The sequence below is a fragment of the Belonocnema kinseyi genome, chromosome 1 (genome assembly GCF_010883055.1).
Source record: "Belonocnema kinseyi isolate 2016_QV_RU_SX_M_011 chromosome 1, B_treatae_v1, whole genome shotgun sequence".
Taxonomy (NCBI): domain Eukaryota; kingdom Metazoa; phylum Arthropoda; class Insecta; order Hymenoptera; family Cynipidae; genus Belonocnema; species Belonocnema kinseyi.
In genome coordinates, this window is record NC_046657.1 from 181,909,193 (window position 1) to 181,935,173 (window position 25,981).

At 37.1% G+C, this 25,981-nt stretch overlaps 1 protein-coding gene across 1 annotated transcript in view; it reads right to left on the reverse strand.

Moving 5' to 3' along the window:
- LOC117182856 (four and a half LIM domains protein 2) overlaps positions 1 to 25,981 on the reverse strand; it is a 912,604-nt gene that overhangs the window by 841,839 nt on the left and 44,784 nt on the right. The gene's annotated exons all lie outside the window — the stretch shown is intronic.

Consider the following 25,981-nt stretch of genomic DNA (forward strand, 5'->3'; position numbering starts at 1 on the left):
ACGCCAATTAGCACAAATGGTAAGTTCCGACAGTGCCTACAAGTGTGCCTACTGGCCGCTAGATGGCAATACCGGTTTCATATGTATACACCTGGTAGTTAGTGGTTTGCAAAATAATTCGACTCTACACCACAATCAACAACTGGAGAGTCATTAGCCGAAGTTTCCACACCGACTCAGTTGAGAATTGTGTCGAATTTAATTGAATCGAATCAGAAGGCAAATAATTAAAAGTCCGTTTTTGTGATCCGTACATTGGCATAACCTTGGATTAAAAAGCGATTTATAAAAGCATATAAAATACAATGACAATTAATTGCAATTCATTGTAAGAAAGGGAACAATATAAAATTTTTTTAAATTGTGTGTACTAAAATGATGTTTCTAACAATAGTTATTTGACATTTGGTATTTTCTTCAACGTTTTTATAACACATAATAATTGGTATCTAATCTCAATAAGAAATGTCTCATTTTGTTGCTTGAAACATTCTTTACTATTTTACTCGTTGCATTCCTTTAAAAAAAACGTATTTGTTCAACAAATTTCAAAGTAATTCAAAAAAGATTTCCGAATTAGGCGTTTTAAACTAAATGATATCATAATTTAAAAAATAAGAATTCAACTAATCATTTTGATAAAAACTATTGAAATCCTACTTGCAGTGATTTTTCTTCTCTAAATTTGTAAAATTCACAGTCAAGAAACAAATTCCCTGTAATTTTTCGGGTTTTCCAGGTCTTTACAAATTCTTGTTAGCTGAATAATTCTTGTTATTTCCTTTATTTTTAATAAAAAATTAATTTACTTAAAGATTGTGATTATTTTATCATCTATTATTAGTAAAACAGGCAGTTTTAAATGTATTGAACAATATTAAAACACGTACTCGATTATATCAAGAATAATTGGTCAAAGGAATAGTTTTTATTATGAACTAAACTAATTTTAAATGTAATGGATGTTTTTATAGCCAAAAGTTTAATACTCGCATCGGTTCAGTCATTTCTCGGCTTTCAGCGGAAATATTTATGGAAGATTTAGAGGTCTTTGCTTTTAAAACGTCAGATTTTGCTAAGCCTTTTTACTTTCAGAATGTTATTGATACCTTATTATGTATATCAGTAGCAAAATTGCAGAAGGTTGTCCATGCTTTTACCAGTTTTCTCCTAAAACTTCAATTTGTCCATGAAATGGAAAAGAATAATAAAATCAGTTCTTTGGGCATAGAATTAATAAAACGTCAGAATGGTAATATCGTTATCAATTGGCACAGTAAAAGTAAATGTTTAGGTACAATTTTAAATTTATTTTCTGCTTATCCTTCTCACAAACAAAGTTGCAGTAATCAAAAAGTTACTTGACAGAGCTCTAGGTTTATCGCATGTTTCATTTCACAAAGGCACAATTTACATTAACATCCGGCCCGGGCAAGTGCAAAAAAATGATGCTGTCCTGGTAATAATAGGCGAAATCATGGCGCCATCCTAGCAATGTAAATATCGTTAGAAATTCGAAAGTAGGAAGACAGTTAATCAATTAATACAAGACTTTAGATCAGTCCAATCATCAAAGGAAAAGCCAGGCCCGCTACTAAAGGCCATGTAATGGGACTGCCTTGGCAATGTGAACATTTTTCAAAATAATTAAGGCAAAAGATATTCTGTACTACCAAAGATATTATGTCGTTTAGATAATTGGGACAAGACTATAGCTCAGTCCAACCAACAAAGTCAAGACATGTTATTAATCCAGTCAGTAAAGACAAGACTATAAATCAGTCCAACCAACAAAGGCAATACATGTTATTAGTCCAGTCGATTAAGACATGACTATAAATCAGTCCAACCAATAAAAGCAAGACGTATTAACTAGTTCAGTCAGTTAAGAAAAGCTTGTCTACTCTAGGCTTTTTATGCAAGCAAGCTACGCTAATTAGCTTGTTAATTCTGTGACCTGGATCAATTACATTTTCAAACAATGCTGTCGTAGTATATTTGAGCCGCTGTAGCTGATGTCGTGCATACCCTAAATACCATAATATTCTCGCAATCTGGATACATGAACCAAGAGTTCTTTAGTAGCTAGACTGGCTTTTCCATTGATAATTGGACTGATCTTCAGTCTTGTATTCATTGACTGACCTGTCTTCCACCTTTAATATTTTGAACAGTATTAACATTGTTAGGACAGCGCCTTGATTCCGCCTATTATTACCAGGACAGCTCCATTTTGTTTTCCTCATTAGATCGAGTGGCCTTACCAGTGTTTCTAGTATTATCAGTGATTGTGCTGATCACAATTTATTGAAAATAAATATATTTTTCGCTTTAAGCCCTACCTATCACTAAAATGTTTGCATTTTTGGGCTAGTACCCATTAGGATTTGTTGATCAGGAGACTTTAAATTAGATAGATAGATAAAGCTTATTTTTCGGCCTGCTGGCCTTCAAAAATTGACTCGATTACACTTCCATTTTTTATAGAATTTTTCAACAACTATCTCTTACAAATTAAAATCCATCTACACCTTATAACTAATCCGCTCGCTTCTATAACCTAACCTTCCCCGCTAAGTCTCGCCTCGCACGCATGTAGCCCTTTTCACACCACACAATTCACACATTCTCTTCTCTCTAGACAGCCAGAACCTATTATAATTCTCCATGCAACCGCATCTCATTCACGCTATAAGTTCTTGACTTCCATCCTCTCCTTTTTCTCACAAATATTGCACTCTCTTACTTGTCATAATCCACACATAGTTCCTGTTAAAGCTTGACACTCTTATTCTCTCCTTTCTTTCTGCCTTCTCTTTCACCATGTTGTTCGTTTGGCCCAACTCATATACCTTCCTTCCTTCCTCGTGCATCCTTCTCACTTCATCCATCTGCAATCCGTTCGTTCACTCCGTAAAATAAGCGACTCATCACTAGCGAATCAAACAATTTTATTCTCCTTACAAAATTATCTGCGAACCTCTTCCCTAGCCCCCACAACTGCCTTATCACATTTTCCCTTCTTACACTCTCTTTGATATGACTATCCACTCCCCCATTTCTTTGAAACAGGAAGCCCAGGTACACAAAATCTTTCACCTCCTGTACCACTTTTCCCTTCCACTTCCACTCCCCTTCCTTATCTCTCCCACATCCTGTCCTGAACACCATAACCTTCGACTTGTTAGCATTTAACTCTAACCTATTTTTGTCCAAGTATCTTTTCAACCTTTTCATCACCTTCTTTAAGGCCTCTTCGCTCTTTGCTAGCAGCACTATGGCATCTGCATATGCAAGTGAACATATCCTGACTACTCCAAACCTATTTCCTCCTACCACTGCGGCCACTGGCTTACTTTCCATATCCGCGACCAAATTTCAAAAAGCGTTGAGCTAAGCGGGCATCCTTGCCGCAACCCCCTATGCATCCAGAATCCCACAAAGATTCCCTTCCCTCCTCTCACACTATCTTTTGTCTCCTCACATACCTCCCTTACCCTCTCGTTTAGGCCCCTCTTCATTCCCATCTCTTCAATTGCAACCCACAACCGCCGCCTATCCATCGAAGACAGCACGCCCTTTAGATCTACAAGAAACGCGTACAATTTGGCACACTTTTTGGCTAGTTCTGTATCCACCACGTTCTACAAGACTTAAATATTGTCAATAGTACTCCTTCACTCCCTAAAGCCCGCCTGCGTCTCCGGCAATATTCCTTTCCCCTCGACATCCTTGCGCAGCCAATCTGCCAACACCATCGCGTATATTTTGTACGCAGTATTTATTATCGTAATTACTCTATAATTTTACTCCCTCTTCCTATTAATCATCTTTCACACGTCCCCTTCTGTCTTAACACTTCTCAACTCTTCTTCCAGCTTTTTTCCTTTTCTTACTCTTTCTTCTTACACATCGCCCTTAACTCTTTCCTCATTTCTACGTACTTCTCCCCTTTCGCAGTTCCTTCCTACTACTTCCTGTACTTCTCTTTCACCTTTCTCTTAATCATTTTACGTTCTCTATTCCACCACGACTTCACCATTCCTTTCTTCTTCTTAAATACCTTCGTTTGCACACAACCTTTCACTTTCTCTTTTAGATTCTACCGTATCCTTTCCACCGACTCCACCTCAAAGCCTAGGTTACCCAACTGCTCCTGATACTTGTCAATCGCTTCTCTTGTCCATGACACCCTTTTCCCTAACGACCCTCCTTCCCCACCCTGCCTTTCACCAGCCACCCGCTGTATCCACAAACTTAATGGCTGATTGTCTGATTTCACCCTCCCTTCCACTGCGAATTTCTCTATCCCCTCCTACCCTTGCATCTTCATAATCACGTTGTCTATCACCGATACACCCATCTTACTCACATACGTGTATTCTCTCTCTTCGTCCCCTTTTACCATATAATTTGGTACAGGTCCCCTTCCGCCCAATTATCGCATTAAAGTACCCACCCCATACCATCATACCCTTATTTCTCTCTCCTTGTAAGTTTTCCACCCTTTGTTTAATCCTTTCCACCCCATCCTTATTTTACATATTCACAAACTTATACATTACCCCTCCTATCTTTACAGCTCTCATTTTCACGCTCTTCCCCTCTCCCTCCCCATGAACTTTTTCCTCTAATCCATCCCTAACCCCTGCTATAATTCCCCCACTAGCCCTTCTTCTCCTCTTTACTTTGACCGGATCTTGGAGCCTCTACCTATATCCCCGTGGCAACTTTCGCTCTAATATATCCCATTCCTTTCTCTCTACACAATTCTCTACCAGTCTTTTATTTCTTAAATATTAAGAACACTTTTTGTAATAAGCAACAAATAAAGAAGCAAAATGAAGGCTTTTCGTTAAAGGGAGGTTCCAGCGACCAGCCAGACAAATTACGAGTCACTCGTCGACCAGGAGCAGTGCAAATGACGGTTTTGGACGCGATTACAAAAAAAGGAGCGTCTCCGCTTGTTTTTATTGGAAAAAACAACAAGGTACAGCAGAAATTTATTAGGAATCCATTCTAAAGACTTAGTTGGTTCCGTGGGATAACAAGATGTACAAAACTGTTTGGAAATGAGCGTCAGACATTTCAAAATGGCTCTGCGCTATGTCACAGAGCGCATGTAACGCAAAATTGACTAAGTGAACACGTTTCTCAATTCATTTCCACCCAAGAATTGTCACTGTATTTATCAGACCTAAATCCTCTGAACTATAGCGAATAGAGTATTTCACAAGCGTAAGATTGTTCGAAAAAGTTCACGTCAGTACAAACGTTATGAAAAACACTGACTCATCAATGGTAGCGTCAGAATAAAAATGGAATCCTTTCTTCATCCCAGGCGTTCCGGAAGCAACTCCAGATCGTCGTCGAAGCGAAAGAAAGGTACATTTTCTTTCAAGAACTAGTGGGAAATCGTTGAAATGCTACGTTTCTATTGATCGCAAATGTATAAAATTGGGTAAAAAATTTAAAAATGTATACTATGTTTTTAAATAAGGACATTTTAATTGTCCGAACGGTCAGACCCGACTTTAATGGGACTACTTTGACGTCCAGCGAGTCAAAACCAAATAAAGACATTACAAATTTGCTGCAACTTGTCGAAAACTTGCATCCCATGGTACTAAAACTTAAGAAGTCAGCGAGGATCATGTCCGCTCAATTGTACGCAGACAACTTGCGTCGAAAACGCATACCAACTTCGGGTGACGCAAGCAAGAAGGACGGTACATTTAGGAAATTCAAGCCAACCGATGACCCAAGTTAATTATTATATTATTAAAGTAATTAAATTTTCTTCTCGCAATTAGCGAACTTAGTAACTTTTTAACATTAAGCCTAACGTAGTTTCGTTTTGCTTTCTTAATAACAAACAATGATAAGTACCATTACGAGTCACAGTTCTACTAATAATTCGATAATTTTGTACACTACTATTATGTAATAGATTGCTATAGAGAGACAATACCTCGATATAACTATTTATTCCTTTTTGTTTTAGAACTGCAATTGTTATATTCTCACCTTAACGTGGCGGTTTGAAGGGGTAGAGTATGACAGAAAATTATTTTCGTCCATTACTTAATTATGAAACTTTAACAACCAAACCAACGTGGACGTCAACATGAGAATCTTCATCTGAAAGTCGACTTCGAGATAGAAATTCAAATTCAAATACATCGTCGATACGTCATATTTCTGATCGACTCATGACTGGATTGGTGGTCAGAGGATATTGAGACCCAAATGAGAGTCACGCGCGGCAATCGAATTACTCGAATACGAGAAAAGCGAAAGCGTGTCACCCTCCGTCGGTACTTCATTTAAGTACTATTGTTTGATATAAGACTCGTGAGGCTTACCAGATGCTCGGTTACCGAAAATAATTACGAGTATTATTATAAATTAGGGATTTATATTTTTGATTTCCTAAAGGAGAAAGTTTGTAGGTACGAATTAATATAAAATGGATACATTTCTGGAATTCGCTTCTAGTCTCTTCAAATTATTGTTGTGCCCAGCCAATTTACCTAATATACTTTAGGTAGCTTCTGCTCTCGCTTATATTTAAAATTTCCTTGCTAGTTGGGCATTCAACTAGTTGACGCTTAGTGCATTTATTCCTATTAAATTTACTAACACGAGCTTCAGCAGCTCTGACTCAAGCCTCGCTAAGTCTAGGAACGAATTTCATATCTTGTTCTTATCTCTTTATCTTTACAAGGTACATGATATTTATCCCAATTCTAAAGATTTTAGGAAAAATTTTCTTCAGAACTTCTGACCATTTGTGATGATTCCTAAACTTTTATTTGTAGTGAATAAAAGTTGACAGCCTCCATCATAGTATAATTTATAGATATTTAAACTGTGAATGATACAGTATTTTACGTTAAATAAAAATCTTAATACAAAATATATAACTCAATTCATATGCATTTCATTTTAATATTGTACAATGATTTTTCGATAACTACTTCACCTAAATCCTTAAGATTATGCCTGCCTTTTTCTAACAATGTAATAATAATTTAAGTGAGTTATAAATGTCATAATAATATTAATTATGTTAGTATTACTTTCTCTTTTATCGTATGCTCCTCGGTATTATCCTTAAACTTGTAACCTCCAATTTATCGTTGTACATTAATAACGTTTATAATAGTTTCATGACTTTACAATCATATGTAACTATCGGAACTTTAGTAGATTCTTCCTCATATTCCAAAACACATTTCTGTTTCCACAGACGTTAACAAAACACGTTAGAAATAACTTGTAATCACTTTTACCAAAGCGGAAACACCCTCCGAAATTTATTTGCAAACTAAAACTGTTTTTTACAAGCGATGAGCTCTCATCAGCTTAATAAAAGGAAACGCTTGTAAAACAACGAGATATCACTTATCAAGGGAGTTTCCATATTTGCAGTTTATCTACCATGCTAGGCATTAAGCAATTATGATCTAATTAAATATGCTAGAGTTGCAAAGATTCTTTTTTCCATTGAGTCTTTATACGTAACGAAATTATGTCCTCGTAAAAAAGGAGCCCATATAATATTATGCTTTTATATTTTTTATTAACTTTCAACGACCAGCTGGACTAAATTTCCCCTGTTATTTAAGCTAATTAGTAAACATATAACTAAACAAAACAACTTGATACAATAAACTAAACGATTAATTAAATAACTTATTTCTATGTGAACAGCTTAAGGTAAAGAGAAAATACACCTTACACAAGCGCAAGTGATTGCTCACAAGCAATTTGTGTGCAGATATGCGTCATCATCAGGCTCTGGTCACTCAATGCTTTAGGAGTGCAGACGTATAATCGACGGTGACGCCATCAAACGAGTCCACAGGTTTTTAAAATAAGATAATAGATGCTTGAGGTTATATCTAGATGATTTGTAGATAATGTAATTAAAACCCCTAATACTGCAGCGATAATCATCAGGTCAAAAATGATGACAACAAATTACATATCAGCTCTCAAAGACCTCTTGATGGGTTAGGTTTCACATGTGTTAAAGTTCAGAAAACAACGAAGAAGTAAGTAAGATACATTAAACTTTGGCCCCTAAGCGACGTGTAGCAGGGGAAAGTCCTACAGAGCCATCTAACAAGCCCCCAAAACAGGATCAAAGTATGTGTCTTCACGGTTGCCTATATTAGTGACCACAGCCTGGTCATCATGAACGAATCGTTCATCAGCTCATCTGTGCTGGAGGTTAAATATTTCTCACCAAAATAATTCCCCGCTAATAATGTGCATGTTTTTTCTCTCTTTGAACTACTTACATTTAATTTAATTCCTAACTTTCATGTAGGAAAGAATTAATTTTATATCAGTGACCAGGTGGTAACTATACCCACTAGGGTGTTCGTTATTTTTGGAATGTTTAAATTTCTTTTGTGCCCCCCCCCCCCCTGAAAGCTTTCGATATAAATAAAACAAAATCCGTCCAAAATGTATGAAAGATCGGTTCACAGTAGCACGTGTGCCAGAGCTGTTGAAATTGTAAATGCAAATTACACGTATTTATGAGCCCTATTCACTGAAATATTCATTATCGTTTTTATGATTTACAATTATAACCGGCCCTAGGTGCCTACAGATGGAAAAAATTGTACTTGCGGAATTACTGAAGTAGTTACGTTGCGGCGAATATGAGAAAAATTCGGTGAAATAACAATAACTGTTCTTTAAATCATTTCGAACTATTCAGTCATAATTAGAGAACTGTTAATTTGCGCTGTGAGAACTACATTCTAGGTCATTGTAGTTTTATCCTGTCAGGTCTTAAATACTTTTTAATATTCTCAAAACCTTTAAATATCTCTTAAACTTACCTGCATTTTTCTAAATTAATAATGACATCGTTTTTATTTGTTTTTTTAAATTGTTTTCTTTTTTAAATTTTTCTAAACATTATCTTAAAATTAATTTTTTCAAAATAAAACATCATACATTTTATAAAATGCTACGAAATACTTTTACATTATTAAAATAGATTTAAAATTCGTTAGAAATTATTATAAACAACCTAAAATTTGAAAGTAGTCCTTATTTTGTATTTGAAATCTTTTAAAATCTGCTGATTTCTAAAAATGATAAATTGAAAACTATTATTATTTTTTGGAAAAAAGCATCGGAGACGCTGTACATTTTAAACTAATTTTATCTTCTTAAAAAATATAAAATAATAGAAAGAAAGTAAACAATAATTAAAGACGTGAAATTTTAACAAATAAGTCGTAATAATTTCAAATTGTAAAATTGTTTGTAAATCTAGTGTTCAAGTGTGAGAAATTTTCGTATGTTTAAAACTTATTTGTTCTAAGTTCAGACTATGTGTTGTACCCAGAATAAGCCTGTTGTGAAGACATTCTAGATTCAATATTCCGCGACCATCTTGAAGGCATGAGATGTAGAGTCGCGGAACAGAAGCCTTAAGATGCATGCTTTTGTTCATGTGCATAACATTTGGTGTCCCCATATTAAGGGATCTGAGCTCGTTCTTCGTCCATGGAACCACTCTGAATGAGTAGAGTACTACCGAGATGGCAAGCGTGATCGCTGCAGATACTTTATTCCTCGCCGACAGTTCGGAAGACCAAATATGCCAAATAAGACGTTTGTATCTGCTTCGGAGAGAATTTTTTACAGGTGTCACATCCTGAATGCGGCTGTGTGGCACGCCTAGGTATGTATCAGTCTCTCTAGCACAAAGGTGTCATATAGCGTTTCTATCGACGACTTCAGTGTCTTTAGGGAAGCCATTAAGTTTTCCTTGCTTCAAATAAACCTTGACGTATTTGTCTAACCCTAATTCCATTCCGATTACCTTAGTCTATCGTTCGACGTTCCCCAGAGCTAGATGTAGTTGCTCTTTGTTTTTAGCATAGATCTTAAGATCGTCCATGTAAAATACATGAGTGTCCTTCTAATTTCGATCTGTAGGTTTGCCGCAAAAATACGTGTCGGAATAGCGAAGTGCTAGAGGCTGTGGCAATAATGTGAGGCAAAAGAAGAGTGGACTCATAATGTCGCCCTGTAAGACAACTCTCTGAAAGGTGACCTTCTTACTTGTCACACGATTTTTTCCAGATACGATTGTAAAGCGGGTTTTCCAAATGGGCATCAATCTCTCTATGCACCTCACGATTTGTCGATAAACCTTTAAGCTTTCCGAAAGACAGATGATAAGCTTACGGGAGGTCGAATTGAAAGCTTTCCGGTAATCAATCCAGGCCATCGATAGTCCACGGTGGTAGGATGCTGCATCTTTGCAGACACATCTATCGGTGAGCAGATTCTCCCGACATCCTGATACGCTTTTCTTTAAGCCGCGTTATTCATACATTTCTTGTCACACAGCTTCAATTGCCGGAACAATCCTATCATTTAGTATAGCTGTGAATGTCGCATACAATGTGTTCAGACAAGTGATTATGCGTCCTCCCACCAACCACTCCGGAATTAGCTCTTCCGAATTTAAATGTAAGATGAAAATACGGGCCAAATGCTGATGGGTTGAAGAAGACTTCTTCCATCAAAAGGTCTTGATACCATCTGGTCCCGGAGTGGAATACTTCTTTATCCCTCTTAATACTTTTTTCACCTCCTCAGTAGTGATGAGTGGGCATTCTTCACCAGGTTTTATGAGGGCATCACATAACTCATTAAAGCTATTTATATTTTCTGAGTCTTCGTCCAGTCTATGCTGCACTTCCTAGACTTCTCTCTAAAATACTTCGACCTCCTCTGGTTTGGGCGGGTAGCCGACAGTAACTGGAGGGTCTTCGAAGAGTCAAGATGGGTCAGAGAGAAACTATTGATTTTCTCTGACCCAACTCTCTCTCCGCTATAGACTTTTTTTAACGACAGATTGCATCCGTATTCTCTAAAAAATATGCTGCCTGATGGTCAGCAGCTTTTACTTGATAATTGTGTGATAACGGGTTCGGTATTCGCGCGCGAACTTTCGAATCTTGGTGGTAAAATTCCTGCCAGATGTGATGTAGCAATCATACACTGAATGCTGGACGCGTACTGTCTAGCCCAGCCTATCTTTATGGCGAGTTGATGCATTCGTATTTTGGTCTTATGATCGACCGTTGGTTCTGTTTCACGATTTGCTTCTGCCAAAGCTCTCCTGCATTATGTATGCAACAATTGATAATCCAGAGTTTGGTTTCTTCGGGAAAACATCCATGAAGCTCGTCATTCATTTCAGTCAGATATTTAGCCTTAAGAGAAACCTAGGTGTTGATTTTTCTCTGAGTCATAAAGCATCGCTCTCCCTCTATCGGATGCCTGCCCGCGGTTAGCCTTAGTGTCGCCTCTCTTTCTCTGTTGTCGATTTCTCCTGGCTGTGATAGAGTAGGCGTTCCGTTTACATAGCCCCTTTATTTGGAATAGTTCAGCATGGTTTCACAGGCGTTGATGTGAAAAGTGCGATAGCTCCGGGTGTTTCTCATACCACAGGGCATGCAGTCGTTCCATGTAACACCATTCAGGTGTCACACTTGCATAGTAGCACTCTAGCAAGTCGCGATTTAGTCGCTACGACCAACTAAGGGTCCCGAGATTTCGTCGATTCATTGCACTGAATCCATCTTCATTGGCTCCCCCAGCTCTAAAATGGTCAGCATTGTTGCCCGACCCTTTGTCAGCAGCCCTACGCGTTCTGTTGTTTTGAACCGCACTTACTACAACTATGTTTGGTGTTGTCATTGTTGTTCCCACGAGAAGCTAGAGAAAGGGGTCCGTCGACCAGACTGGCGAGAGAAATGATCAGACCAGACGAAAAACAGAATCTGATGAATAAAGGAACCAGATTCTGCAATTTATTTTAAACACTAGTAATTAATGTAGAAGTTAATTAATAAATATTATTGCACGTTTCGCAGCATATTTAAAAACAAAATACAAACCTTGTTAACAGAAAATTCAGTTTTTAAGCGTTTTTCACCATCATATATTTGATATTTAACAGTTGGTAGTCCTGCTATGAGTGTTTTTGTGGTAGTGTTGTTCAGTTTTGCAATATGGCGACGAGTATGTTGTTTTTTGGTCAACACGTGTTATGGTTCTCATCAATTTTCGATCTCCACCTTTTTTCAAATTTTTGGATTTGAAATGCCTATGTATAAAGTATATTCAATTTTAATTATTTAAGAATTTACAAATTACTCTAAAAAGTAAGCTAAGCAGAAAATTTTGGAATTTTTCCCGTCCTTACCCATGCTCGAACATGCAAGCTTATACGACAAGAGATAATGTTTTTAATATTTCAGTGTCTCCTGAAATGCTGTGACGTTCTCGCGGCATATTCTTCCAGAAAGGACTGAAATATAGTGTAAAATTATTACAGAAACATTTTCAGTACCATTTCACGTTATTTTAATTTTTTCTGGTGTATATCAGGACTACTCTGGGCCAGAATCTAATATGCCAGACACCGGTACCAGTACAGCAGGCCAAAGCGAGACACATTCTTCTTTTTCGGGCGCCCAGCTGGCGCCAGGCTGCAGTTATCTTGCTGCTAGTGTGTGTGCGTGTGTGTGTGTGTGTGTGTGACCGTCCGCGAAGAAAGGGACCTTACGCCCCCAAAGCTGAATTTTACAGTACGGGCGATCGTAGCCGAGTTCGCAAGCTGGCATTTAAGTAGTGGGAGAGGCGTCAACGAAAAGCACCAACACCACTTACCACTACAGAAACGCGCAAAGAGACAAGGAAGGGTAGAGCCGAATTCGCACAAGCCAGTGGAGCTCACGGACACAACGCATAACAGCTGTAGTGGTAAGTGGTGGGGCTGGGTTTCATAAGCCTCTCGTTCGGTCTCCGACTACGTTTATCATGCCTATGTTTGCAGCGTATAATAAGTTAAGAATGTTTCTCTCGTGTGTGTCCTCCGTCCATCCTTGCTTCCTTTCTTCTGATATACAAAGTAAGATAAATATAGAAGCCCCTCTATGAATCGGAATTTTTTCGTGTTGGAAACGATGGCCATATAAGTTCCATATAAGAATTCATACTGCATTATATTTAATTCTCAAAGAAGCATTTCTGTAGAATTCAAAATAACGTTGGTCTATAATTATTGCGAATTTTTTCTCATGCGTCTAATAACCAGCTGTAGGTTGCGACAGCACGCTATTGGCGTTTCTCTCGCCAAATCAAGCATCGTCTATCGCATAGGATGGAAAGAAATATCGAGATTTTTACTTCTTTTTCCCACACCGAAAAAAATATGTCAGTATATTAGTTCAATAATACCTTAGACTAATACGCTTCGCATAAATTAGAACTCAGTAGGTAAAAAAGTCGATCTGGATCTCTTCATTTAATTTTTTTATTTTATCGGTTTGAGTATAGAACCGACGCTATAGCAATGCCAAATTACATTGATTGAATATGTATTGAAATGGAGCAGTTCTTCATGATGAACTCGCCACATTCATAAGATGAATATCCGCTTTTCTAAAGCGTGAAACATACACCATTACACTTTTGTATCGGGTACGTAACGAAATTTGAATCACAGTGCATCGGTAAGATAGAACATTCACGATTCAAAATACTAGACGCGCTTCGTTTAAACAAGGAGCAGCTGTAAATCTAATCATGCGCAAACGGAGCAGTTCTACGTATAAAATGCTTACATTGAAGTATCAAACGGCGCTAATTCAGGGGGCGAAACCCGACCCGTCCAATGTTTTCATACGCAAAATCGCCGCGTCGAAACAGCAGTGCGTCGATATAGATTTACTTGCTATGCTTCGCTCTGTTCGCCTCTGCTGGTTCGAATGACGACGAACAGCCAGGATCCAACGAACCTGTAACGTAGGAGCTTCACGTGAGGATCGCGCTGAGTTGAGACGCCGGACAATATGTGTTGGGAAAAATTAAACAAAAATTATTCAAATATCAAATCGCGCGTGCTCTCAAATTTCAACAATGCACGTAAATAATTAAAGTAACAAACAGCGTTCATACAATAAAGTGCGAGAGTTAAGAATGGTGAAGATCAAAATAACGATAATTCTGTATTTAAATAGTAGCAGACATAGAACACTATCGAACCAATCAAGAAACGCCAGCTGATCGAATGAAGATTTAGATTGTTTGCAATGTGAAATGCAAGCCGATTGTTAATCTAACCTGGAATGTCCTGTATTTGCGGGTTGCGCACCCGGGTCGTCGTCTCGCCATTTGTAGTTGTTTTGGTTATGGACAAAATTTGAATTTTCAAAAAGTTCTCGTAGATGACCTTCTAAATGACCTGGTTCGCGATCTGGAGCACCTGGGTCATCGACTCACCATTTCTAATTGTTTTGGTTATTAAACAAATTTAAATTTTAAAAAGTTCTCGTAGATGACGTTTGAAAGGACCTGATGCACGATCAGGTGCACCCGGGTCGTTGACTCACCATTGAGAGTTATTTTGAGTGTTGACAAAATTGGATTTGTGAAAAAGTTATTGTACAATACGTGCTAAACTGCCGGGTGCACGATCCTCTCGCACCCGGGTCGTCATCTCACTATTTGTAGTTGTTTTGGTTATGGCCAAAATTTTAATTTCTAAAAAGTTCTCGTAGATGACCTTCTAAATGACTTGGTGCGCGATCCGGCATATAAGGGTGTTCGACTTACAATTTTTTATTGTTTTGGGTATTGATGACATTTAAATTTTTAAAAAGTTCTCGTAGATGACCTTCTAAATGACCTGGTGCACGATCCGGCACATCAGGGTATTCGACTCATATTTTGTAATTGTTTTGGTTATTGACCGAATTTAAATTTTAAAAAGTTCTCGTAGATGGCGTTTTAATGAACCTGATGTACAATCAGGCGCCCCCGGGTTGTTGACTCGCCATTGAGAATTATTTTGGTTGTTGGCAAAATTTTAATTTTAAAAAATTTCTTATAGAATTCGTGTTAAACTACCTGGTGCACGATCCTGCGCACCCGGGTCGTCAAATCACCATTTGTAACTAATGATGTTAAAAAAAATAACTTTTACAAAAATTCTATTTTTTCCAACAAAACAATTTGTTACTTTAATAATTTGCGTGCACCGTTTAAATTTGAGAGCACGCGCGATTTGATATTTAAATAATTTTGGTTTAATTTTTTTCAACACATATTATACGACACCTCAACTCAGTGCAATGCTCATGCGAAGCTCCAACGTTACAGATTCGTTGGATCCTCGCTGTTCGTCATTCGAACCAGCAGAGTCGAATGGAGCGAAGGATAACGAGTATATCTATGTCGACACACTGCTGTTTAGACGCCGAGATTTTGCATATGAAAACATTTAACGAGTTTGGTTTCGTTTTGCCTGTATTAGCGCCGTTTGATACTTCAATGTGAGCATGTCATACGTGGAACTGCTCCATTTGCGCTTGATTAGAATCGCAGCTGCTCGTTGTTCAAAAGAAGCGCGTCTAGTATTTTGAATCGTAAAAGTTCTATATTACCCACGCGCTGTGATTAAATTTTCGTGACGTACCCGATACCAAAGTTGAACAGTGTGTGCTCGATGCTTTAGAACAGCTGATATTCAACTTATGAATGTTACGAGTTCTGCGTATTAGTCCAAGGTCCAAGGTAATATGGGGGAATTTGAGTAACCAAATTACATATTTGTTTTAATGTCTTTTCGGTCAATCAATTGTTTCGCTTACCATGATGTACAGATAATGATGGAGAAAGTTCATGAAAGCTGATATTTGCCATATTAGAGTGGCGGCGATGCTTTTTCGTAAATGGGGTTGGATACCACCATGGTCTGGGTTCCAGCTGTAGGCTTTTTGTAAGGGTGCTGGTTACCAGCTTCCAAACAACTGACGTTATGGGCAGTGATGCTAATAATGGTAGCCTGTGCTACTGCGCTTACATTAGGACTGCGCGCTGGTTGGTCTTACTTGGTGTGCGATTCAAAATTGCTTTTAAAAAAATTCTAGTAATTTAAATAAAAAATTATTAAAATATGCACAAGAATGTATATAAATTGTATAAATTTTGATTAAAGGCAAGAAAAAAATGTATAGCACAGATATTTTATAAATAGCAGTATATTTTAGTTGAAAAACAAAGACTGACTTATATTTCACAAAACATTTCTCAATAGATAAATTTTTTGAAATACCTTATAATATTTCAGCAGCTTAATATTCTGGAGGCAAAAAGGTATATTAATTCAAATAAAAGCAAAAATAACTTTTAATTTTTAATTCCTCTTTAGCATGCAGTATTCAAAGCAATAACGAAATCCTTGGAAATTAAAAGAAAAATAAGAATCTAACGATCAGATTTGGATAATACTATCTTAAATCTCCTTATTCAAACGGAAAACCCCAAAATGAAAAATAGGAGATAAAAAGAACGCAGCCTCAGAATCCCTTTTTTTCTTTGTTTTCTTTTGTCTTTTTTTATTACAATTTTTTAACGTTCCCATGCAAATTAATAAACCCAAAATAAAAAAAGGTGAGAGAAAAAGAAGGTAACTTCGAAATCCGCTTCCTTCTCTTTTTTCTCTTGTCTTTTTTATCATTATTTTCAAACGTCCCTATGAAAATTAAAAAACACAAAATAAAAAAAGAGGAGAGAAAAAGAAGGCAACCTCCAAATCCCCTTCCTTCAATTTTTCTCTCCTCTATTTTACTTTTATTTTTCAATGTCCCCCCATGCAAATTAAAAAACCTGAAATAAAAAAAACAAGAGAAAAATAAGGCAACCTCCAAACACCCTTTTTCTTTTTCTCTCTTGTTCTTTTTATTTTTTTTTCCTTACCACGGTCGTTTCTGCTTTGGATATTTTTCTTGAAAAAATTCTTAATCGCAATTAAAATTATGCCATTAATTTAGAATGAGTGGATGGATGTAATATAGAAAATAACGTTTTTATCATGATTTAAAAGTAACTCTATATCACTACATTTAGAATTCTAAACTATTAAATTATGTATGTAGGTATTGTAACGTGATCTTTTTTTTAATCTCTATTTTCTTTTTTGTTTGTTTTTGTGAAAGAAAAAGAAAAGAGAACAAAAATACTCACGCTGATCCACTCGACGCTTGCTGCACGCGAATCTCACATTTAGTTAATAAGGTAGTTTTTAGAGGAATTCTACTTAACTTCCAGGATTATTTTAGTAATTTAAAGAAATATATATTTTTCTTGGTCGACCTGTGAATTAGGGATTAGAATTCTGTAAGGTTACGTTCGGAACGTTAGGAGCTGCCATTTGCCTGAGTGTCGGGACCGAGAGGAAGGATGGACTAGATTCTTGAAGACCATACTATTGATTTCGGCACTCAACACTTAATGGGACTCTTTAGCTCATCAAAAACCTCTCATGTCTTTATTGCTGTCAGCGAACGTTAGCTGATGACTTATTATACATACTGAATCTCTCGTTGAGTCTGTCGTACGAATCTCCAGACGGAATCACCAGATGGACCGTCAATGTCTTTTGGGAACTTTTCAAGGTACGGACGTTGATTTTCGTTCTCCCGCCAAGCAGTTCTCGTGTGTCAACTAAGTCGAGTGGTAATCAGAGAGAGTTTTACGAGGAATTTTCTTACTTACAAATACTTAAGAGTGGAAATTGGTATCGAATTGCTTTAATGTTAAAAACAACACCAATGGAATTTATCCTACGAGCCATAGGAGCACGGACTTGAGGATCAGGTGGGTGCCAGTTTTCCTTTTCATCTCGGCATCATGCTTTTCTTTTTTTAAGATTGGCTATTGTTTTATTTTATATTTGTACGGTAAAAATATTTAACTTTCGTTTCCTTTTATATTAAAAGAAGATACCATGTTCAGATATATTAAGTGAAAAATCAGCTAGGGTTAGTCTCAAATTGCCGAAAAATTTCTAATTTAATTGTTTGTGCGATGTTATTGATTGTATTCAATCTTTAAATTTGTACAAAATCACCAAGTCGAGTCAAGATGTCGGTTGCTTCTTTACCGCGCTTAATTTGTCTTAACTCCATAATTTAGATAGTTAAATCTGTGATATTTACTTCCTACAATTAATGTGATGCGACATCAATTTTCCTCTCTATGTTTTCAAACAAACTGATTTTATATGAATAAAATTTACATCGTGCATATTGTTATTTGTGCAATTTTACTGTTGAATTACACAGTCACACAAAAAAAGTGTGCGGATCTGGTAACAAGACACACGTATTCCTATGGATTTTGGGGCGCTGAATTCAAATTCGGTATCAAAAATCACCCATAACGTCATGGTTGAGCCATAACCTCAAAAAATGACGAAAAATCATGCACTGAGCAAATAAATTTCAAAATAATGCCAGTGATTTCCCAGTAGCAAATTTGTGCTACATCGAATGGGTCAACTCAAGCTTAACCTAGAAATAAATCTAACCTAGCCTAACCTAACCTAACCTCACGAAACACAATTAAACTGATTGTGTTGTCCCGTTGTGTTTGCGGTACTGTTTCATTCAGCTTCAGCTTAACCTACATAGAGGTGTAACCTATCCTAACTTAACAAAACCTGACCTAACATAACCTAGCCGAATGAAATTCAACCACACGTGTAGCTATGCAAGCGTACGGTTCTCCGTCTTAAATGTGTGCTATATTTAATAGGTTAACGGGATCTTAACCTACAAATGAATCTAACTTAACAAAACCTGACGAAATTTTGCTTAACGCAACAGAACTTAACTTAAGTGTTGCCGTTGTAACACAATAAAATTCATTTCATTGTACTACATATGGTTACAAATTTAGACGCACACTACTCATTTGAAGAAACTTAGAACTACAAGTAGAATTGACCCCATTTCAATTAACCTGACAATGTTTGTATCAATTAAAATGTAAAAATGTAACTTAAACATGCAAATATCGTAATTAAATTGATTTATAGACCTTCTTCAGTTTATTTTCTGCCTGCTATAACGTGTCCTTTTTTCTTCGAAGGAACGATGCAAAGATTTAGGCTTACGTTTAAGACCTACATTTGTTTCACTTTTCAACATCCAGCAAAAATCAACCATCATGACCTCGTCCCATCTACCCTGATATCGTTGTTCCATCACTCTTATGTCTTGACGGAAACGTTCCCCTTGTTGTTCGCTGAAATCACCAACATTTTCTGGAAACTTATCCAGATGGGAATCTAGAAAGTGAAGTTTTAAATTCATCAAACAGCCTAACTTTTTGTAGTTTCTTATCATTTTCGCAACAATATTCTCGTAGTCTGGACTTTTTTTGTTACCGAGGAAATTTGCGTTTACTGCTTTAAAACTTTCCCAAGCGTCCATTTCAATTTTCGTCATGTGGCTCACGAAAGTAGTATCTCTTGTCAATATTCGAATCTGTGGTCCATCAAAGACTCCTTTTTTCAATTTAGCGTCTAAAACATCAGGGAATTTAAGGGATATATACTTATAGCATTGTCCATCTTTCTCTAACTCCTTGACAAACTGCTTCATGAGCCCAAGCTTTATGTGGAGGGGTGGTAGTAAAATGTTTTCTGGATCAACGAGGCTTTGATTGATGATATTATGAGAACCAGGTTTGAATGTATCTCTTAAAGGCCAATGTTTCTTGCTGTAATGATTGGTTCGATCTCTGCTATTCCACAGGCATATAAAGCATGGCTCTCTCGTGAAACCCGATTTTTGGCCTAATATCATTGTTATGATTTTGAGATCACCACATATTTGCTATTTGTGATTCATGTAATTAACTTTTTCTAGAAGCATTTTAACATTGTTATATTCTGCTTTGATGACCGTTGAGTGAACTATAGGGTCTGCAGGAATTGCAAATGGCGTGAGGAACCCATTTTGTTTCTTGGTGCAGAAATTTACGGTCAGAACACTTTTCGTAAAGACTTTTCACTTCCTCGTCGATTGATTTTCGCAAAATGCTCACTTCATATTTACTGCAAATGTAACAGAATGAATCTGAGCTATTCTTGCAGGCATGCGATTGAGAAATGCTCGCGGTTTTTTTCCTTGTAGCATGAGATTCTACACCAACCAAGTGACTCATTGATGAAGAGCTACGGTTGCAGAATGACGACGTCGGAAAGCCCGCTTTCCCACCCTGACCAGACGCCGATACTGGGTTTTTCCCTGCATCGTAATACACTTTTTACCCAGGGGGATCCAGGGACTCAGCCAATGTGGATCCGTTGCCCACCGACACCACGTGGAGGTGCCCTAGTTACAGACACAGGCGAATAATGCTAGCAACAAGCGGTTACGAAACTCCAGACATTTACTGCTATTAATGTCAAAATATGAAAGTACGCAAGAACAGGATTGCCAGCGTAATCGGTTAGGTTAGGTCAGGTTTTGTTAGGTAAGGATAGGTTAAACCTCTATGTAGGTTAAGCCGAAGCTGAATGAAACGGTACCGCAAACACAACGGGACAACACAATCAGTTTAATTGTGTTTCGTGAGGTTAGCTTAGGTTAGGTTAGATTAATTTCTAGGTTAGGCTTGAGTTGACTCATTCGATGTAGCACACATTTGCTACTGGGAAAATCTGCTTCCAGAGTTTTACGTGTAGTTAAATAAATTTCTGTTAATTCAGGTTAGGTAAGGTCAGGTTCTGTTGGGTAAAGTTATGTTAAATAAGTTGATGTCAGACAAGGGTTGATCCTTTACAGTTGTCGATATGTTTTTGAAGTGAAAATTTGCATCACTGGCATTATTTTGAAATTTATTTGCCTCAGTGCATGATTTTTCGTCATTTTTTGAGGTTATGGTTCAACCATGACGTGATGAGTGATTTTTGATACCGAATTTGAATTCAGCACCCCAAAATCCATAGGAATACATGTGTCTTGTTACCAGATACGCAAACTTTTTTTGTGTGGCTGTGTTATCAATAACAAATTAAAAATATATATATACTATCTACTTAGAGTTATACGAAAAGAGTTAAATAAGAAATATATAGAAAATACAACTGCATCCTTTCCTCTTTCTTAAAAACATGCCTTCCTAAATTTAAGAAACGCTACGTAGACAACCAAACCCAAAGTTCGAATGCACAAATTGTAATAAATAAGTTTGATCATGGTCATTGCATTCTCATGCTCAAACTTAAGGGGGGAGATGCCACGTCCCGCGGCTTTTATAATAATGATAAATAATTATAAACAATGGATTAGAATTTCAAAATATTTATATTCAATAACAAATCAACAAGTTAAATGATTATATTCAACATCCAATTATCATAATTTACGCATCATCTCTGGCACAAAAACAGGCACACGTTAATTAAAAAGCAATAAATTAATTTTCAGTCCCCTACGTTTACAAAATGCTGGGACCTACACCACATGTACATCATTTAGTCATTCTGACCTACATATTTCTATGACGGAGACCAGCATCTTAGATGTAAAAGCAATAAACATTATAATCGAGATGACAGCTATAGGAGGGTGAGCCGTTCACACACAACCAAAAAGACACACGCAAGCCTTATGCTCTTCTCATTGACTAACCCCACGGTACTTTGGAAGGGATACAAAGCATTATGGTTACTACAACATTCTCCATATATGGGCATATACATAATTCTCAACGCCCATTGGACAATTAGGGTCTTGCCACTCTTCTACCTAATTGATTGACAACGCTGATTGAACCAAGAGAAATCGTTACTTCTAAAACCACTCAGCCCTGTGGAAATCTGAAAAGGGATCTTATGAATAAATTCAACGGATTTGGAAGCAGAAATCAGTTAAGTTTAGTTTATTCTGTTCCTGTTTAGTCGATTATACTCCAGCTTCTGTCTTCAGTCCAGTCTCAGTTCGGTTCGACAATAAATATTATCTCAATCAATCAATAAACATTTGATTAATTGGTCGTTTTATTCGTTCTAATTGTTTTTTTCTTGTACAGGAAAAAATGGATGATCAGATCAGTGGGAACAAAGTTTAGCGACGTCTTTACGACATCGTTACGACATCTTTACGACAACTTTACGACATCCTATGTCCATGTCGTTAAAGTGTCTTTACGATATCGTAAATAAGTCGTATGATCTAGCGATGTCTTTACGATATCGCAAAGAAATCGAAACGACATGGACATAGGATGTCGTAATGATGTCGTAAAGTTGTCGTAAAGACGTCAACAAATTTTGTGCCCACTGGGGGGTTATGACTTGGGTCAGTGGTTTGAGCGATGTTCAATCAAAGATTATTCTTAAACAATTCGGTCTGAGTACGGATGGGAGTGAGGAAGAATGCACATGGTGTATTGTTAGGTTTCACCTGAAGTCGAAGGGGCAAGATGTTTCGTGGAATGAAACTGATTTATCATGTACGTACAGAGGTTCTCAGTCAGAAAAATTTAACGGATTGACATGGCCCCTAGCGGACACCCTAAATACCCACCGTGGCGGTGATGATTTGGCTCGGCCAAGCGATCCTTCATCGCCTAATATTAGCACGCTATCGGAAAATAGAGATAGGTTATGTCATCGATTGGCCTCCATATTCGAAGCAAAGGCAATGCAGGGGCAAAAATTTTCGCACAACTTCAACTAATCCATCAGTGACATTTGCTGATCCCTTGGTAAAAATGAATTTACTTTCTCCTAGTAGCATTACGAAACTTCCGGAAACCCCAGTGAGTAGGTCCAAAATGCAACCTTCGGCTTTTAGTGTTTTAAACACAGTGTCTGGTGGTCGTCCATACCCGTCGGTTGATTATTCTTCAATTCAAGCACCCCCAAATTTCATTGAATTCGATTCCTCAAATCTGGAGAATAGGAAACCGTCAGTTGAATCGGGTAGTTCATGCCGTAGCCTCCTAAAAGTAACCGAAAACCTAGTTGCGGGGTCTTCTCAGGAACCGCAACCGTTTATTAATTCCACATTATTTGGACACAGTTTCCACTACCCAGCACCTCCCTTTCAAGTGTCTCAAACCCATCCTTTGGGTCATTCGGGCGTGAATCAGTCGACGTGCGGCCATACGGTTGGTGGGCACGGGCCTAATGTTCTTGAGATAGTCCGTAAGTGGAATTTATCCTTTAACGGTGCCAGAGATAGTAGTGTGGAGGTGTTTCTAAACAGGGTCAGCGAATACCGTTTAGGAAGTGGTCTATTTGATGACTAAATATTAGCAGCGATGCCGAGTCTTTTTTTTCTTCGTCTTTTACTTCTTTTGACAAATTCAACTCTTGCATCTTCAGCAGACAATCTTCGTTGACTAAATGTTCAGTCAATTTTTCAACTCTTTGATCAGTACGTGGGACAGCGTACCAGGATGTACGCACAATATCAAATTTTGGTGGTAAGCTGGTAACCATTTTAGCTATAATAACTGCTGCCTGTTGTTCCATGTTCATATTCCTCAGGCGTTGCGCCAGCGAGACAACTTTAGCAATGTGATCATCCACTGTATTATCTACATCCATTTTTGCATTTATAAACTGATTCAAGAGAACTTGTTTTTCGTGGTATCGTATAATGATTTGAAACCAAATCAATCCTTTCTTCGATTGACAATATTTCTGAATTTTATTCAAAAATTAGGTTGGGTTTTCCAATTACTCAACATATCGGTTATCAAGAGTTATATCTGTTTGCTTTTTGAATATTTTTTTAATCACAAAAGCTAAGTGTCCGAAATCGAAAATACTCTGAAAGAGATGATTGAGTCTATTTTTATCAGGGATCGGAACCTTTTTCCTTAGACCCGAGTTTAAAGGGATCCTTAAGGATTCGGGTTAAGCTTGGACCCTTCAATTAATCAAGTGTCCGGATCCGTACCCTCTAAGTTGTTAAGGGTGCGGGTTCGAGTCCGGAACTGTACCCTTTAAGTTCTTAACGTTCTGGGCCAAAATCAAAACGTTTTACAATTTTATAAGGTTCGGGCCCGAGCCCGTACCCTTTAAGATCTTAAGTGTACGGGTCCGGACCCGAACTCCTAAATAATCCTTTAACATCAGGTCCAACCTAAAAGGTTCCTTGAAATAAATATATTTGAGAAATTTACAAACACGATTTGAAAGAGAAGGGGCTGTAAAGTATGGCTGCAAAGTAATGTTAAGAATACTTATATAAGTACACTAGAATTCTGCGAAGTTTACGGATGCGCAGTATAACTATATGTTAGCAATGGTTGCACAATAAGGTTGGAGGGGGGATTTATATATGCGCAGTATCGTTACATGTCATTTATGGTTGCGGAATATAGTCACACGCTATTTATAACTGTACAGTAACGTTAGGACACACATATATGCACAGTAGAGTTCAAATGAATTTGCATCTGCGCAATAGAATTTAATTGAACTTACGGATCCGCAGTATAGATTAACGTCACTTACGATGGGCAGTGAAGTTAGGGGGCATTTATATAGACACAGTAGTGTTTCATAGCACTTAAGATTGCACAGTAAAATTATATGTCTCTTACATATGCGCAATATAGTTATGAGGCACTTATGGCTGTGCAATACTGCCCGGGGTACGTGAAGATACACACCAGAGTTCTATATCACTTACATCTGCGCAGTGGACTCCCATGGAACCTACGGGTGTCTGGTATAGGTAAATCTTACTTATAGATGTGCACTTAAATTATGGGGTATTTAAATATGCGCAGGAGAGTTTCAAACAACTTATGGATGCGCAATAGACTTTCATGGTACATGTATTGGCGCAATTAATTTACGTGACACGTATATCTGTGAAGTAGAGTTTGTAGATTTGTTTGTTTGCTAAACTTATGTCTTAATCAAATTAGATATCTAGTTGAAAGCATAGGTAGTTATGGAAGCTACAAAGCCGACATGATGACATTTTTGTAAGTCGAAAAACGGTAGTGCAGAATTTTTCAATTGTCATTACAAATAAAAAATACAATGACTCTTTGAAAATGAAATATTTTTTTCATATTCATACGAAAATTGTGGGAATTTATTTTCAATTATGCTTATCAAATGATAATAAAAAGTTTTGTTTTGAAAAATATAATTTTTCCAGTTGAAATTTTTTTAAATTAGTAAAAATGACTTTTTCTCAATTTAGTTAATTTTGTTTTAATTTTTTGTTTAGAATTTTGAAAGAATTTTAATTTCATTGTAATTATCTTAAATTACATTTTTGGTATCATTTCGAAACCTTAAGATAACACAGCCACACAAAGAAAGCGTGCGGATCTGGTAACAAGACACACGTATTCCTATGGATTTTGGGGCGCTGAATTCAAATTCGGTATCAAAAATCACCCATCACGTCATGGTTGAGCCAAACCTCAAAAAATGACGAAAAATCATGCACTGAGGCAAATAAGTTTCAAAATAATGCCAGTGATACAAATTTTCACTTCAAAAACATGTCGACAACTGTGAAGGATCAACCCTTGCCTGATATGAACTTATTTAACATAACTTCACCCAACAGAACCTGACCTCACCTAACCTAAATTAACAGAAATTTATTGAACTACACGTAAAGCTCTGGAAGCATATTGTCCCAGTAGCAAATGTGTGCTACATCGAATGGGCCAACTCGAGCCTAACCTAGAAATAAATCTAACCTAGCCTAACCTAACCTAACCTCACGAATCACAATTAAACTGATTGTGTTGTCCCGTTGTGTTTGCGGTACCGTCTGAATCAGCTTGGGCTTAACCTGCTAAGAGGTCAAACCTATCCTAACCTTAAAAAACCTAACCTAACCTAACCTGTTACAGTTCTACATTTTAATTGATACAAACATTGTCAGGGTAATTGAAATGGGGTCAATTATACTTATAGTTCTATGTTTTTTGAAATGAGTAATGTGCGTCTAAATTTTTAACCACCTGTAGTACAATGAAATGAATTCTATTGTGTTACAACGGGAACACTTAAGTTCAGTTGTGTTGCGTTAAGCAAAATTTCGTTAGGTTCTGTTAAGTTAGATTCGTTTATAGGTTAAGA